Source organism: Arachis hypogaea, chromosome 1 (genome assembly GCF_003086295.3).
Source record: "Arachis hypogaea cultivar Tifrunner chromosome 1, arahy.Tifrunner.gnm2.J5K5, whole genome shotgun sequence".
NCBI classification, from domain to species: Eukaryota; Viridiplantae; Streptophyta; class Magnoliopsida; order Fabales; family Fabaceae; genus Arachis; species Arachis hypogaea.
In genome coordinates, this window is record NC_092036.1 from 44157328 (window position 1) to 44172253 (window position 14926).

The 14926-nt window shown below is 40.7% G+C and overlaps 2 non-coding genes across 2 annotated transcripts; one reads left to right on the top strand and one right to left on the bottom strand.

Annotated features, from left to right (window-relative positions):
* Positions 1 to 540: 540 nt before the first annotated feature.
* Positions 541 to 648, bottom strand: LOC112714500 (small nucleolar RNA R71). Its single transcript, XR_003159280.1, has one exon. It is a non-coding gene; the product is annotated as a small nucleolar RNA R71 (small nucleolar RNA).
* A 10849-nt stretch (positions 649 to 11497) lies between these two features.
* LOC112713601 (small nucleolar RNA R71) lies at positions 11498 to 11605 on the top strand. The gene has a single exon (XR_003158576.1). It is a non-coding gene; the product is annotated as a small nucleolar RNA R71 (small nucleolar RNA).
* The last annotated feature ends 3321 nt before the right edge of the window (positions 11606 to 14926 follow it).

The following is a 14926-nucleotide window of genomic DNA, read 5'->3' on the forward strand; positions in this document are numbered from 1 at the left end:
AGCAGGAACAAAGATAAAGGCATACTTGTTGAAGTTGATCCTGAACCTGAAAGGACCCTGAAGAGGAAGCTAAGAGCAGCTAAAGCACAAAAATCTGAAGAGGACCTCACTGAAATTTTTGAAAAGGAATTAGCAAAAGAAACAATTATGGCTGAACCAAACAACAATGCAAGGAAGATGCTTAGTGATTTTACTACAGCTACTTCCAACTTCTATGGAAGAAGCATCTCAATCCCTGCCATAGGAGCAAACAATTTTGAGCTAAAGTCTCAATTAGTTTCTCTACTACAACAGAACTGCAAGTTTCATGGACTTCCATCAGAAGACCCTTATCAGTTCTTAACTGAGTTCTTGCAGATCTGTGATACTGTTAAGACCAATGGAGTTGATCCTGAAGTCTACAAGCTTATGCTTTTCGCTTTTGCTGTAAGAGATAGAGCTAGAACATGGTTGGACTCACAAACTAGAGATAGCCTGGACTCTTCGGATAAGCTGGTCATGGCTTTCTTAGCCAAGTTCTTTCCTCCTCAAAAGCTGAGCAAGCTTAGAGTGGATGTTTAGACCTTCAGACAAAAAGATGGTGAGTCCCTCTATGAAGCTTGGGAGAGATACAAGCAACTGACCAAAAAGTGTCCTTCTAACATGCTTTCAGAATGGACCACATTAGATATATTCTATGATGGTCTGTCTGAATTTTTCAAGATGTCACTGGACCATTCTGCAGGTGGATCCATTCACCTAAAGAAAACACCTGCAGAAGCTCAGGAACTTATTGAAATGGTTGCAAATAACCAATTCATGTATACCTCTGAGAGGAATCCTGTGAGTAATGGGACGCCTCAAAAGAGAGGAGTTCTTGAAATTGATGCTCTGAATGCCATACTGGCTCAGAACAAGATACTGACCCAACAAGTCAATATGATCTCTCAGAGTCTGAATGAATTGCAAAATGCATCCAACGGTACTAAAGAAGCATCTTCTGAAGAAGAAGCTTATGATCTTGAGAACCCTACAATGGCAGAGGTGAACTACATGGGTGAAGCCTTTGGCAACACCTATAATCCTTCATGGAAAAATCATCCAAATTTTTCATGGAAGGATCAACAGAAGCAAGGCTCAATAATAACAATGGTGGAAGAAATAGGTTTAGCAATAGCAAACCTTTCCCATCATCATCTCAGCAACAGACAGAGCATTCCGAGCAGAATCCTTCTAGCTTAGCAAACATAGTCTCTGATCTATCTAAGGCCACTCTTAGTTTCAAGACTGAAGCAAGATCCTCCATTAGAAATTTAGAGGCACAAGTAGGCCAGCTGAGTAAAAAGGTTACTGAAACTCCTCCTATCACACTCTCAAGCAATACAAAAGAGAATCCCAAAGGAGAGTGCAAGGCCATTGATATAATCAACATGGCCGAAACCTTAGAGGAGGAGGAGGATGTGAATCCCAATGAGGAAGATCTCAGGGGACGTCCAATGGTCAGTACGGAATCCCCTAATGAGGAAACAAAGGAATCTGAGGCTCATACAGAGACCATAGAGATTCCCTTAGACCTCCTTTTACCATTCATGAGCTCTGATGACTATTCATCTTCTGAAAAGGATGAAGACATTGTTGAAGGGCAAGTTGCCCAATATTTAGGAGCAATCATGAAGCTGAATGCCAAGCTGTTTGGTAATGAGACTTGGGAGGAAGAGCCTCCCTTGCTCACCAATGAACTGAATACATTGGTTCAGCAAAATTTACCTCAAAAGAAACAGGATCTTGGTAAATTCTTAATACCCTGTACCATAGGCACCATGACCTTTGAAAAAGCTCTGTGTGACCTGGGCTCAGGGATAAACATGATGCCCCTCTCTGTAATGGAGAAACTGGGAATCTATGAGGTACAGGCTGCCAAATTCTCATTGGAGATGGCAGATAAATTTATGAAAAAGGCTTATGGACTAGTAGAGGACGTGCTAGTGAAGGTTGAAGGCCTTTACTTTCCTGCTGATTTTATAATCCTAGACACTAGGAGGGATGAGGATGAATCCATCATCCATGGAAGACCTTTCCTAGCCACATCAAGAGTTGTGATTGATGTTAACAGAGGAGAGTTGATCCTTCATGCGAATGAAGAATGCCTTGTAGTAAAGACTCAAGGTTCTCCATCTGTAACCATGGAGAGTAAGCATGAAGAGCTCCTCCCAATACAGAGTCAAACAGAGCCCCCACATTCAAACTCTAAGTTTGGTGTTGAGAGATCTCAACCATAGTCTGATAATCTGTGAGGCTCCATGAGAGCTCACTGTCACGCTATTGATATTAAAGAAGCACTTATTGGGAGGCAACCCAATTTTATTTTAATTTTATCTATATTATTTTGTTTCCTTTTAGGATGATGATCATGTGAAGTCACAAAGACAATTACAAAAATAAAGAAAAAAATAAAAAATATCATTAAAAATAGCACACCCTGGAGGAAGGACTTATTGGCGTTTAAACGCTAGTAAGAGTAGCAAAATGGGCGTTTAAACGCCCAATCTGGCACCTTTCTGGGCATTTAAATGCCAGAATAGGGCACCAGACTGGCGTTTAATCGCCAAAACAAGGCAACAAACTGCCGTTCAGATGCCAGAACAGGAAGGAAAGCTGGCGTTTAAACGCCAGAACAGGGTAGCAAACTAGCGTTTAAACGCCAGAATTGCACTCTAAGGCATTTTGAACACCCAATTGGAGCAGGGATGAAGAATTTCTTAACCCCTCAGGATCTCTGGACCCCACAGGATCCCCACCAACCTCAACTCACTCTCTGTCCTCTTCACACCTTTCTACAATACTCTTCCCCAAATACCCTTCACCAATCACCTCCATAACTCTCTTTCCCTTTTCCTATAAATACCCCTCTCCACTCCTTCATTTTCACACATCATACACACCTTTCCCTCCCCTTGGCCGAAACACATACACCTTCCATCTCCTCCATTTTCTTCGTCTTCTACATCTTTCTTTCTTCTTTTACTCGAGGACGAGCAAATATTTTAAGTTTGGTGTGGTAAAAGTATTGCTTTTTGTTTTTTCATAACCATTTATGGCACCTAAGGCCAGAGAAACCTCTAGAAAGAGGAAAGGGAAGGCAACTGCCTCCACCTCTAAGTCATGGGAGATGGAGAGATTCATCTCAAGGGTCCATAACTCAGTAGTAGAGCATTTGATTGCACAACTAGAAAGCCCATTCATGGCACTCAATAAGAGCTTGAGGAATTCCATCATCAAGAAATCCCTGAGATGTCTTAAGGGATGCAATTTCCTCTACATAATTACTGGGAGCAACTTAACACTTCTTTGGAAAGCTTGAGTTACACCATGGACCAATTAAGGGTGGGACACCAAGAGCACTCCATCATTCTCCATGAGATTGGAGAAGATCAAAGAGCTATGAGGGAGGAGCAACAAAGGCAAGGAAAAGACATAGAGGAGCTCAAGAGTACCATTGGTTCTTCAAGAGGAGGAAGACGCCACCCTCACTAAGGTGGACTCATTCCTTAATCTCCTTGTCTATTTATTTTTCTATTTTTGGCTTTATGCTGTATGTTTTATCTACATTTATGTCTTCACTAAATGATCATCAGTGTCTAGTGTCTATGTCTTAAAGCTATGAATAACTCCATGAATCCTTCACCTCTCTTTAATGAAAAATGTGCTTAATTACAAAAGAACAAGAAGTACTTGGATTTCAGATTTTATCTTGAAACTAGTTTAATTATTTTCATGTGGTGGCAATACTTTTTGTTCTCTGAATGAATGCTTGAACAGTGCATATTTTTTATCTTGTTGTTTATGAATGTTAAAGTTGTTGGCTCTTGAAAGAATGATGAGCAAAGGAAAATGTTATTGACAATCTGAAAAATCATGAAATTGGTTCTTGAAGCAAGAAAAAGCAGTGAAAAAAAGAGAAAAGAAAAAGAAAAAGCAAGCAGAAAAAGCCAATAGCCCTTTAAACCAAAAGGAAAGGGTAAAAAGGATCCAAGGCTTTGAGCATCAGTGGATAGGAGGGCCTAAAGGAATAAAATCCAGGCATAAGCAGCTAAATCAAGTTGTCCCTAACCTTGTTCTTGTGTCATGAAGGTCCAAGTGAAAAGCTTGAGACTGAGTGGTTAAAGTCATGATCCAAAGGAAAAGAGTGTGCTTAAGAACTCTGGACACCTCTGACTGGGGACTTTAGCAAAGCTGAGTCACAATCTGAAAAGGTTCACCCAGTGATGTGTCTGTGGCATTTATGTATCCAATGGTAATACTGGAAAACAAAGTGCTTAGGGTCATGGCCAAGACTCATAAAGTAGTTGTGTTCAAGAATCAACATACTGAACTAGGAGAATCAATAACACTATCTAAAATTCTAAGTTCCTATAGATTCCATTCATTCTGAATTTCAAAGGAAAACGTGAGATGCTAAAACTGTTCAGAAGAAAAAAGCTACAAGCCCCGCTCATCTAATTAGGACTAACTTTCATTGATACTATGGGATTCGTTGTATATTCTCTTCTTTTTATCCAATTTTGTTTTCAGTTACTTGGAGACAAACAATAATTTAAGTTTGGTGTTGTGATGAGCGGATAAAACTGGCATAAAAGTTGGAGTTAAACGCCCAAACTGGCACCAAAGCTGGTGTTTAACTCCAAGGAAGACCTCTACATGTGTAAAGCTCAATGCTCAGCCCAAGCACACACCAAGTGAGCCAAGAAGTGGATTTCTGCATCATTTACCTATTTCTATAAACCCTAGTAGCTAGTTTCCTTATAAATAGGACCTTTTACTATTGTATTTTCATCTTGGAATCTTATACACTGGGGGCTGGCCTCTCGGCCATGCCTACCCTATTTTCACTTATGTATTTTCAACGGTAGAGTTTCTACACACCATAGATTAAGGGTGTGGAACTCTGCTGTTCCTTGAGTATTAATACAATTACTACTGTTTTCTATTCAATTCATGCTTATTCCTATTCTAAGATATTTGCTTGCACTTCAACCGGATGAATGTGATGATCTGTGACACTTATCACTATTCTCAACCTATGAACGTGTGCCTGACAACCACTTCCGTTCTACCTTAGATCAAGCGTGTATCTCTTAGCCTCCATTCCGAGAGATCGGAGTCTTCGTGTTTTAAGCTAGAAATATTGGCGGCCGTTCCTGAGATCCAGAAAGTCTAAACCTTATCTGTCGTATTCCAAGTAGGATCTGGGAAGGGATGACTGTGACGAGCTTCAAACTCGCGAGTGTTGGGCATAGTGACAGACGCAAAAGGATAGTAAATTGGTGCATGAAATTGTGATCACTACAATTTCGCACAACTAACCAGCAAGTGTACTGGGTCGTCCAAGTAATAAACCTTACGCGAGTAAGGGTCGATCCCACAGAGATTGTTGGTATGAAGCAAGCTATGGTCACCTTGTAAATCTTAGTCAGGAAAACTCAAATGGATATGAATGATGATATGCGAATAAAACATAAAGATAAAGATAGAGATACTTATGTAATTCATTGGTAGGAATTTCAGATAAGCGTATGAAGATGCCTTCCCTTCCGTCTCTCTGCTTTCCTACTGTCTTCATCCAATCCTTCTTACTCCTTTCCATGGCAAGCTTAAGCAAGGGTTTCACCGTTGTCAGTGGCTACCTCCCATCCTCTCAGTGGAAATGTTCAACGCACCCTGTCACGGCACGGCTATCCATCTGTCGGTTCTCGATCAGGCCGGAATAGAATCCAGTGATTCTTTTGCGTCTGTCACTAACGCCCCGCCCTCAGGAGTTTGAAGCACGTCACAGTCATTCAATCATTGAATCCTACTCAGAATACCACAGAAAAGGTTAGACCTTCCGGATTCTCTTGAATGCTGCCATCAGTTCTAGCCTATACCACGAAGATTCCGGTTAAAGAATCCAAGAGATATTCACCCAATCGAAGGTAGAACGGAGGTGGTTGTCAGTCACACGTTCATAGGTGAGAATGATGATGAGTGTCACGGATCATCACATTCATCAAGTTGAAGAACAAGTGATATCTTAGAACAAGAACAAGCGGAATTGAGTAGAAGAACAGTAGTAATTGCATTAATACTCGAGGTACAGCAGAGCTCCACACCTTAATCTATGGTGTGTAGAAACTCCACCGTTGAAAATACATAAGAACAAGGTCTAGGCATGGCCGTGAGGCCAGCCTCCCAATGATCAAAAGATCTAAAGATCAGAAGATTCCAAAGATCAGAAGATTTTAAATACAATAGTAAAAGGTCCTACTTATAGAGAACTAGTAGCCTAGGGTGTACAGAGATGAGTAAATGACATAAAAATCCACTTCCGGGCCCACTTGGTGTGTGCTTGGGCTGAGCAATGAAGCATTTTCGTGTAGAGACTCCTCTTGGAGTTAAACGCCAGCTTTTATGCCAGTTTGGGCGTTTAACTCCCATTTTGGTGCCAGTTTCGGCGTTTAACGCTGGGATTTCTGAGGGTGACTTTGAACGCCGGTTTGGGCCATCAAATCTTGGGCAAAGTATGGACTATCATATATTGCTGGAAAGCCCAGGAAGTCTACTTTCCAACGCCGTTGAGAGCGCGCCAATTGGGCTTCTGTAGCTCCAGAAAATCCGCTTCGAGTGCAGGGAGGTCAGAATCCAACAGCATCTGCAGTCCTTTTCAGTCTCTGAATCAGATTTTTGCTCAGGTCCCTCAATTTCAGCCAGAAAATACTTGAAATCACAGAAAAACACACAAACTCATAGTAAAGTCCAGAAAACTGAATTTTAACTAAAAACTAATAAAAATATACTAAAAACTAACTAGATCATACCAAAAACATACTAAAAACAATGCCAAAAAGCGTATAAATTATCCGCTCATCACAACACCAAACTTAAATTGTTGCTTGTCCCCAAGCAACTGAAAATCAAAATAGGATAAAAAGAAGAGAATATGCAATGAATTCCAAAAACATCTATGAAGATCAGTATTAATTAGATGAGCGGGGCTTTTAGCTTTTTGCCTCTGAATAGTTTTGGCATCTCACTCTATCCCTTGAAATTCAGAATGATTGGCTTCTTTAGGAACTTAGAATCCAGATAGTGTTATTGATTCTCCTAGTAAAGTATGATGATTCTTGAACATAGCTACTTATTGAGTCTTGGCCGTGGCCCAAAGCACTCTGTCTTCCAGTATTACCACCGGATACATACATGCCATAGACACATAATTGGGTGAACCTTTTCAGATTGTGACTCAGCTTTGCTAGAGTCCCCAATTAGAGGTGTCCAGGGTTCTTAAGCACACTCTTTTTGCCTTGGATCACAACTTTATTTCTTTCTTTTTCTTTCTTTTTCTCTTTCTTTTTCTTTCTCTCTTTTTTTTTTCGAAAAAAAATTTTTTTTTCATTGCTTTTTCTTGCTTCAAGAATCATTTTTATGATTTTTCAGATCCTCAGTAACATGTCTCCTTTTTCATCATTCTTTCAAGAGCCAACATTCATGAACCACAAATTCAAAAGACATATGCACTGTTTAAGCATACATTCAGAAAACAAAAGTATTGCCACCACATCAAAATAATCAAACTGTTATAAAATTCAAAATTCATGCAATTCTTCTCTTTTTCAATTAAGAACATTTTTCATTCAAGAAAGGTGATGGATTCATAGGACATTCATAACTTTAAGGCATAGACACTAAGACACTAATGATCACAAGACACAAACATAGACAAACATAAGCACTAAAATTCGAAAAACAGGAAAATAAAGAACAAGGAAATTAAAGAACGGGTCCACCTTAGTGATGGCGGCTCTTTCTTCCTCTTGAAGATCCTATGGAGTGCTTGAGCTCCTCAATGTCTCTTCCTTGTCTTTGTTGCTCCTCTCTCATGATTCTTTGATCTTCTCTAATTTCATGGAGGATGATGGAGTGTTCTTGATGCTCCACCCTTAGTTGTCCCATGTTGGAACTCAATTCTCCTAGGGAGGTGTTTAGTTGCTCCCAATAGTTTTGTGGAGGAAAGTGCATCCCTTGAGGTATCTCAGGGATCTCATGATGAGTGGGTCTCTTGTGTGCTCCATCCTCTTCTTAGTGATGGGCTTGTCCTCATCAATAGGGATGTCTCCCTCTATGTCAACTCCAACCGAATAACAGAGGTGACAAATGAGATGAGGAAAGGCTAACCTTGCCAAGGTAGAAGACTTGTCCGCCACCTTATAAAGTTCTTGAGATATAACCTCATGAACTTCTATTTCTTCTCCAATCATGATGCTATGAATCATGATAGCCCGGTCTATAGTAACTTCGGACCGGTTGCTAGTGGGAATGATTGAGCGTTGGATAAACTCTAACCATCCTCTAGCCACGGGTTTGAGGTCATGCCTTCTCAATTGAAGCGGCTTTCCTCTTGAATCTCTCTTCCATTGGGCGCCCTCTTCACATATGACTGTGAGGACTTGGTCCAACCTTTGATCAAAGTTGACCCTTCTAGTGTAAGGATGTTCATCTGCTTGCATCATGGGCAAGTTGAATGCCAACCTTACATTTTCCGGACTAAAATCCAAGTATTTCCCCCGAACCATAGTAAGATAATTCTTTGGATCCGGGTTCACACTTTGATCATGGTTCTTGGTGATCCATGCATTGGCATAGAACTCTTGAACCATTAAGATTCCGACTTGTTGAATGGGGTTGGTAAGAATTTCCCAACCTCTTCTTCGGATCTCATGTCGGATCTCCGGATATTCACCCTTTTTGAGTGAAAAAGGGACCTCGGGGATCACTTTCTTCAAGGCCACAACTTCATAGAAGTGGTCTTGATGCACCCTTGAGATAAATCTTTCCATCTCCCATGACTCGGAGGTGGAAGCTTTTGCCTTTCCTTTCCTCTTTCTAGAGGTTTCTCCGGCCTTGGATGCCATAAATGGTTATGGAAAAACAAAAAGCAATGCTTTTACCACACCAAACTTAAAATGTTTGCTCGTCCTCGAGCAAAAGAAGAAAGAAGAGAGTAGAAAAAGAAGAAATGAGGAAGAAGGAAATGGCTTTGTATTCGGCCAAAGGGGAAGAAGTAGTGTTTAGGTTGTGTGAAAATGAAGGAGTGAAGATGGGTTTATATAGGAGAGGGGGAAGGGTAGGGTTCGGTCAATTGAGGGTGGGTTTGGGTGGGAAAGTGGTTTGAATTTGAATGGTGAGGTAGGTGGGATTTTATGAAGGATGGATGTGAGTGGTGAAGAGAAAGATGGGATTTGATAGGTGAAGGGTTTTTTTGGGGAAGAGGTGTTGAGGTGATTGGTGAATGGGTGAAGAAAAAGAGGGAGAGTGGTGGGGTAGGTGGGGATCCTGTGGGGTCCACAGATCCTGAGGTGTCAAGGAAAAGTCATCCCTGCACCAAATGGCATGCAAAAATGCGTTTTTAGCCATTTCTGGCGTTAAACGTCGGGCTGGTGCCTATTTCTGGCGTTTAACGCCAGCTTCTTGCCCTTTTCTGGCGTTTAACGCCAGTCTGGTGCCCCTTTCTGGCGTTAAACGCCCAGAATGGTGCCAGACTGGGCGTTAAACGCCCATCTGCTAGCCTCACTGGCGTTTAAACGCCAGTGCGCTCTCCTCCAGGGTGTGCTGTTTTTCTTTCTGTTTTTCATTCTGTTTTTGCTTTTTTTCATTGATTTTGTGACTTCTCATGATCATCAACCTACAAAAAATATAAAATAACAAAAGAGAATAGATAAAATATAACATTGGATTGCCTCCCAACAAGCGCTTCTTTAATGTCATTAGCTTGACAGAGGACTCTCATGGAGCCTCAGAAATGCTCAGAGCTATGTTGGAACCTCCCAACACCAAACTTAGAGTTTGAATGTGGGGGTTCAACACCAAACTTCGAAGTTGGTTGTGGCCTCCCAACACCAAACTTAGAGTTTGACTGTGGGGGCTCTGTTTGGCTCTGTTTTGAGAGAAGCTCTTCATGCTTCCTCTCCATGGTGACAGAGGGATATCCTTGAGCCTCAAACACAAAGGATTCTTCATTCATTTGAATGATCAATTCTCTTCTATCAACATCAATCACAGCCCTTGCTGTGGCTAGGAAGGGTCTGCCAAGGATGATGGATTCATCCATGCACTTCCCAGTCTCTAGGACTATGAAATCAGCAGGGATGTAATGGTCTTCAACCTTTACCAGAACATCCTCTACAAGTCCATAGGCTTGTTTTCTTGAATTGTCTGCCATCTCTAGTGAGATTTTTGCAGCTTGCACCTCAAAGATCCCTAACTTCTCCATTACAGAGAGAGGCATGAGGTTTACACTTGACCCTAAGTCACACAAGGCCTTCTTGAAGGTCATGGTGCCTATGGTACAAGGTATTGAAAACTTCCCAGGATCCTGTCTCTTTTGAGGCAGTTTCTGCCTAGACAAGTCATCCAGTTCTTTGGTGAGCAAAGGGGGTTCATCCTCCCAAGTCTCATTTCCAAATAACTTGTCATTTAGCTTCATGATTGCTCCAAGGTATTTAGCAACTTGCTCTTCAGTGAGATACTCATCCTCTTCAGAGGAAGAATACTCATCAGAGCTCATGAATGGCAGAAGTAAGTCCAAGGGAATCTCTATGGTCTCATTTTGAGCCTCAGATTCCCATGGTTCCTCATTGGGGAACTCATTGGAGGCCAGTGGACATCCATTAAGGTCTTCCTCAGTGGCGTTCACTGCCTCTTCCTCCTCTCCAAATTCGGCCATGTTGATGGCTTTGCACTCTCCTTTTGGATTTTCTTCTGTATTGCTTGGAAGAGTACTAGGAGGGAGTTCAGTAATTTTCTTGCTCAGCTGACCCACTTGTGCCTCCAAATTTCTAATGGAGGACCTTGTTTCAGTCATGAAACTTTGAGTGGTTTTGATTAGATCAGAGACCATGGTTGCTAAGTCAGAGGTATTCTTCTTAGAACTCTCTGTCTGTTGCTGAGAAGATGATGGAAAAGGCTTGCTATTGCTAAACCTGTTTCTTCCACCATTATTGTTGTTGAAACCTTGTTGAGGTTTCTGTTGATCCTTCCATGAGAAATTTGGATAATTTCTCCATGAAGGATTATAGGTGTTTTCATAGGGTTCTCCCATGTAATTCACCTCTTCCATTGAAGGGTTCTCAGGATCATAAGCTTCTTCCTCAGATGAAGCTTCTTTAGTACTGCTTGGTGCATTTTGCATTCCAGACAGACTTTGAGAAATCATATTGACTTGTTGAGTCCATATTTTATTCTGAGCCAATATGGCATTCAGAGTGTCAATCTCAAGAACTCCTTTCTTCTGACTAGTCCCATTGTTCACAGGATTTCTTTCAGAAGTGTACATGAATTGGTTATTTGCAACCATTTCAATCAGCTCTTGAGCTTCTGTAGGCGTCTTCTTCAGATGAAGAGATCCTCCAGCAGAGCTATCCAAAGACATCTTGGACAGTTCAGAGAGACCATCATAGAAAATACCTATGATGCTCCATTCAGAAAGCATATCAGTGGGACACTTTCTGATTAATTGTTTGTATCTTTCCCAAGCTTCATAGAGGGATTCTCCTTCCTTCTGTCTGAAGGTTTGGACTTCCACTCTAAGCTTACTCAATTTTTGAGGTGGAAAGAACTTTGCCAAGAAGGCATTGACTAGCTTTTCCCAAGAGTTCAGGCTTTCTTTAGGTTGTGAGTCCAACCATGTCCTAGCTTTGTCTCTTATAGCAAAAGGGAATAGCATAAGTCTGTAGACCTCAGGGTCAACCCCATTAGTCTTGACAGTGTCACAGATTTGCAAGAATTCAGCTAAGAACTGATGAGGATCTTCCAATGGAAGTCCATGGAACTTGCAATTCTGTTGCATTAGAGAAACTAATTGAGGCTTAAGCTCAAAGTTGTTTGCTCCAATGGCAGGGATAGAGATGCTTCTCCCATAGAAATCGGGAGTAGGTGCAGTAAAGTCACCCAGCACCTTCCTTGCATTGTTGGCATTGTTGTTGTTTTCGGCTGCCATAGGTTCTTCTTCTTAGAAGATTTCTGTTAGGTCCTCTACAGAGAGTTGTGCCTTGGCTTCTCTTAGCTTTTGCTTCAAGGTCCTTTCAGGTTTAGGATCAGCCTCAACAAGAATGCTTTTGTCTTTGCTCCTGCTCATAAGAAAGAGAAGGGAACAAGAAAATGTGGAATCCTCTATGTCACAGTATAGAGATTCCTTTAGGTGTCAGAGGAAAAGAAAAATAGAAGACAGAAGTAGAAAATTCGAACTTATCAAAGAAGATGGAGTTCGAATTTTGCATTAAGGAATAGTGTTAGTTCATAAATAGAAGGATGTGAGAAGAAGGGAAGTAATTTTCGAAAATTAAGTAGAAGATTTTGAAAACATTTTTGAAAAACTTTGATTGATAATTTTCGAAAACAAAAGTGGGAAAGAAATCAAGTGATTTTTGAAAAAGAATTTGAAATTAGAAATCAAAAAGATTTGATTGAAAACTATTTTGAAAAAGATGTTGTTAAGAAGATATGATTAGTTTAAAAAGATGTGATTGAGAAGATATGATTTGGAAAACGTTTTAAAAAGATTTGATTTTGAAAATTAATGACTTGGCTAACAAGAAAAGATATGATTCAAACATTAAACCTCTCTCAACAGAAAAGGCAACATACTTGAAATGTTGAATCAAATCATTGATTGATAGCAAGTATTTTTGAAGATAGAAAGAAATTGATTTTGAAAAAGATTTGATTGAAAAGATATGATTTGAAAAAGATTTGATTTTGAAAAGATTTTGAAAGGGGCAACCCGGTGCACAAGCGTCCCGCGTTTAACGCAGGGTCCGGGAAAGGGCCGCAACCAAGGTTGTAATGTACGCAGCCTAACCTGATAATTATATCAGTGGCTGTTTCCACGGCTTGAACCCGTGACCTTGAGGTCACGTGGAGACAACTCATCCGCTGCTCCGAGGTTTAGTTTTCAAAATCTTTTCAAAAAAAATCTTCATTTTGAAAAGATTTTGAAAACTAAAAAAAAATTGATTTGAAAACAAAATCTTCCCTCCTGTGCCATCCTGGCGTTAAACGCCCAGAATGGTGCACATTCTGGCGTTTAACGCCCAAAACTATACCCTTTTGGGTGTTAAACGCCCAACCAGGTACCCTGGCTGGCGTTTAAATGCCAGTCTGTCCTTCTTCACTGGGCGTTTTGAACGCCCAGCTTTTTCTGTGTAATTCCTCTGCTGTATGTTCTGAATCTTCAATTTCTCTGTATTATTGACTTGAGGAGACACAAATTAAAAATATTTTTGGATTTTTAATAATAAGAAAAAATCAAAATGCAACAAGAATCAAATAACAATGCATGCAAGACACCAAACTTAGCAGTTTGTATACTACTGACACTAATGAGAATGCATATGAGACACACAAAACACTCAAGTCAAGAGAATTTAAAGATTAGAGTAAGAAATCATCAAGAACATCTTGAAGATCACTAAGACACATGAATGAATGCATGCAATTGACACCAAACTTAACATGAGACACTAGACTCAAACAAGAAATATTTTTGGATTTTATGACTTTGTAAATTTTGTTGTGCTTTTTTCGAAAATTAAGTGGAAAAAGATATCAAAATTCTTAATGAGAATTCCAGGAATCATGCAATGTTTAGTCTAAGACTCCGGTCCAGGAATTAGACATGGCTTCACAGCCAGCCAAGCTTTCAAGGAAAGCTTCGGTCCAAAACACTAGACATGGCCAATGGCCAGCCAAGCCTTAGCAGATCACTGCTCCAAAAGCAAGATTGATAGAAATCAACAAGCTCTTGTGATGATAAGTTGAAACCTCGGTCCAATGGAATTAGACATGGCTTCACAGCCAGCCAGACTTCAACAAATCATCATGAAACTCTAGAATTCATTCTTAAGAACTCTGAAGAAAAAAAATACCTAATCTAAGCAACAAGATGAACCGTCAATTGTCCATACTCGAACAATCCCCGTCAACGGCGCCAAAAACTTGGTGCACGAAATTGTGATCACTACAATTTCGCACAACTAACCAACAAGTGTACTGGGTCGTCCAAGTAATAAACCTTACGCGAGTAAGGGTCGATCCCACAGAGATTGTTGGTATGAAGCAAGCTATGGTCACCTTGTAAATCTTAGTCAGGCAAACTCAAATGGATATGAATGATGATATGCGAATAAAACATAAAGATAAAGATAGAGATACTTATGTAATTCATTGGTAGGAATTTCAGATAAGCGTATGAAGATGCCTTCCCTTCCGTCTCTCTGCTTTCCTACTGTCTTCATCCAATCCTTCTTACTCCTTTCCATGGCAAGCTTAAGCAAGGGTTTCACCGTTGTCAGTGGCTACCTCCCATCCTCTCAGTGGAAATGTTCAACGCACCCTGTCACGGCACGGCTATCCATCTGTCGGTTCTCGATCAGGCCGGAATAGAATCCAGTGATTCTTTTGCGTCTGTCACTAATGCCCCGCTCTCAGGAGTTTGAAGCACGTCACAGTCATTCAATCATTGAATCCTACTCAGAATACCACAGACAAGGTTAGACCTTCCGGATTCTCTTGAATGCCGCCATCAGTTCTAGCCTATACCACGAAGATTCCGGTTAAAGAATCCAAGAGATATTCACCCAATCGAAGGTAGAACGGAGGTGGTTGTCAGTCACACGTTCATAGGTGAGAATGATGATGAGTGTCACGGATCATCACATTCATCAAGTTGAAGAACAAGTGATATCTTAGAACAAGAACAAGTGGAATTGAGTAGAAGAACAGTAGTAATTGCATTAATACTCGAGGTACAGCAGAGCTCCACACCTTAATCTATGGTGTGTAGAAACTCCACCGTTGAAAATACATAAGAACAAGGTCTAGGCATGGCCGTGAGGCCAGCCTCCCAATGATCAAA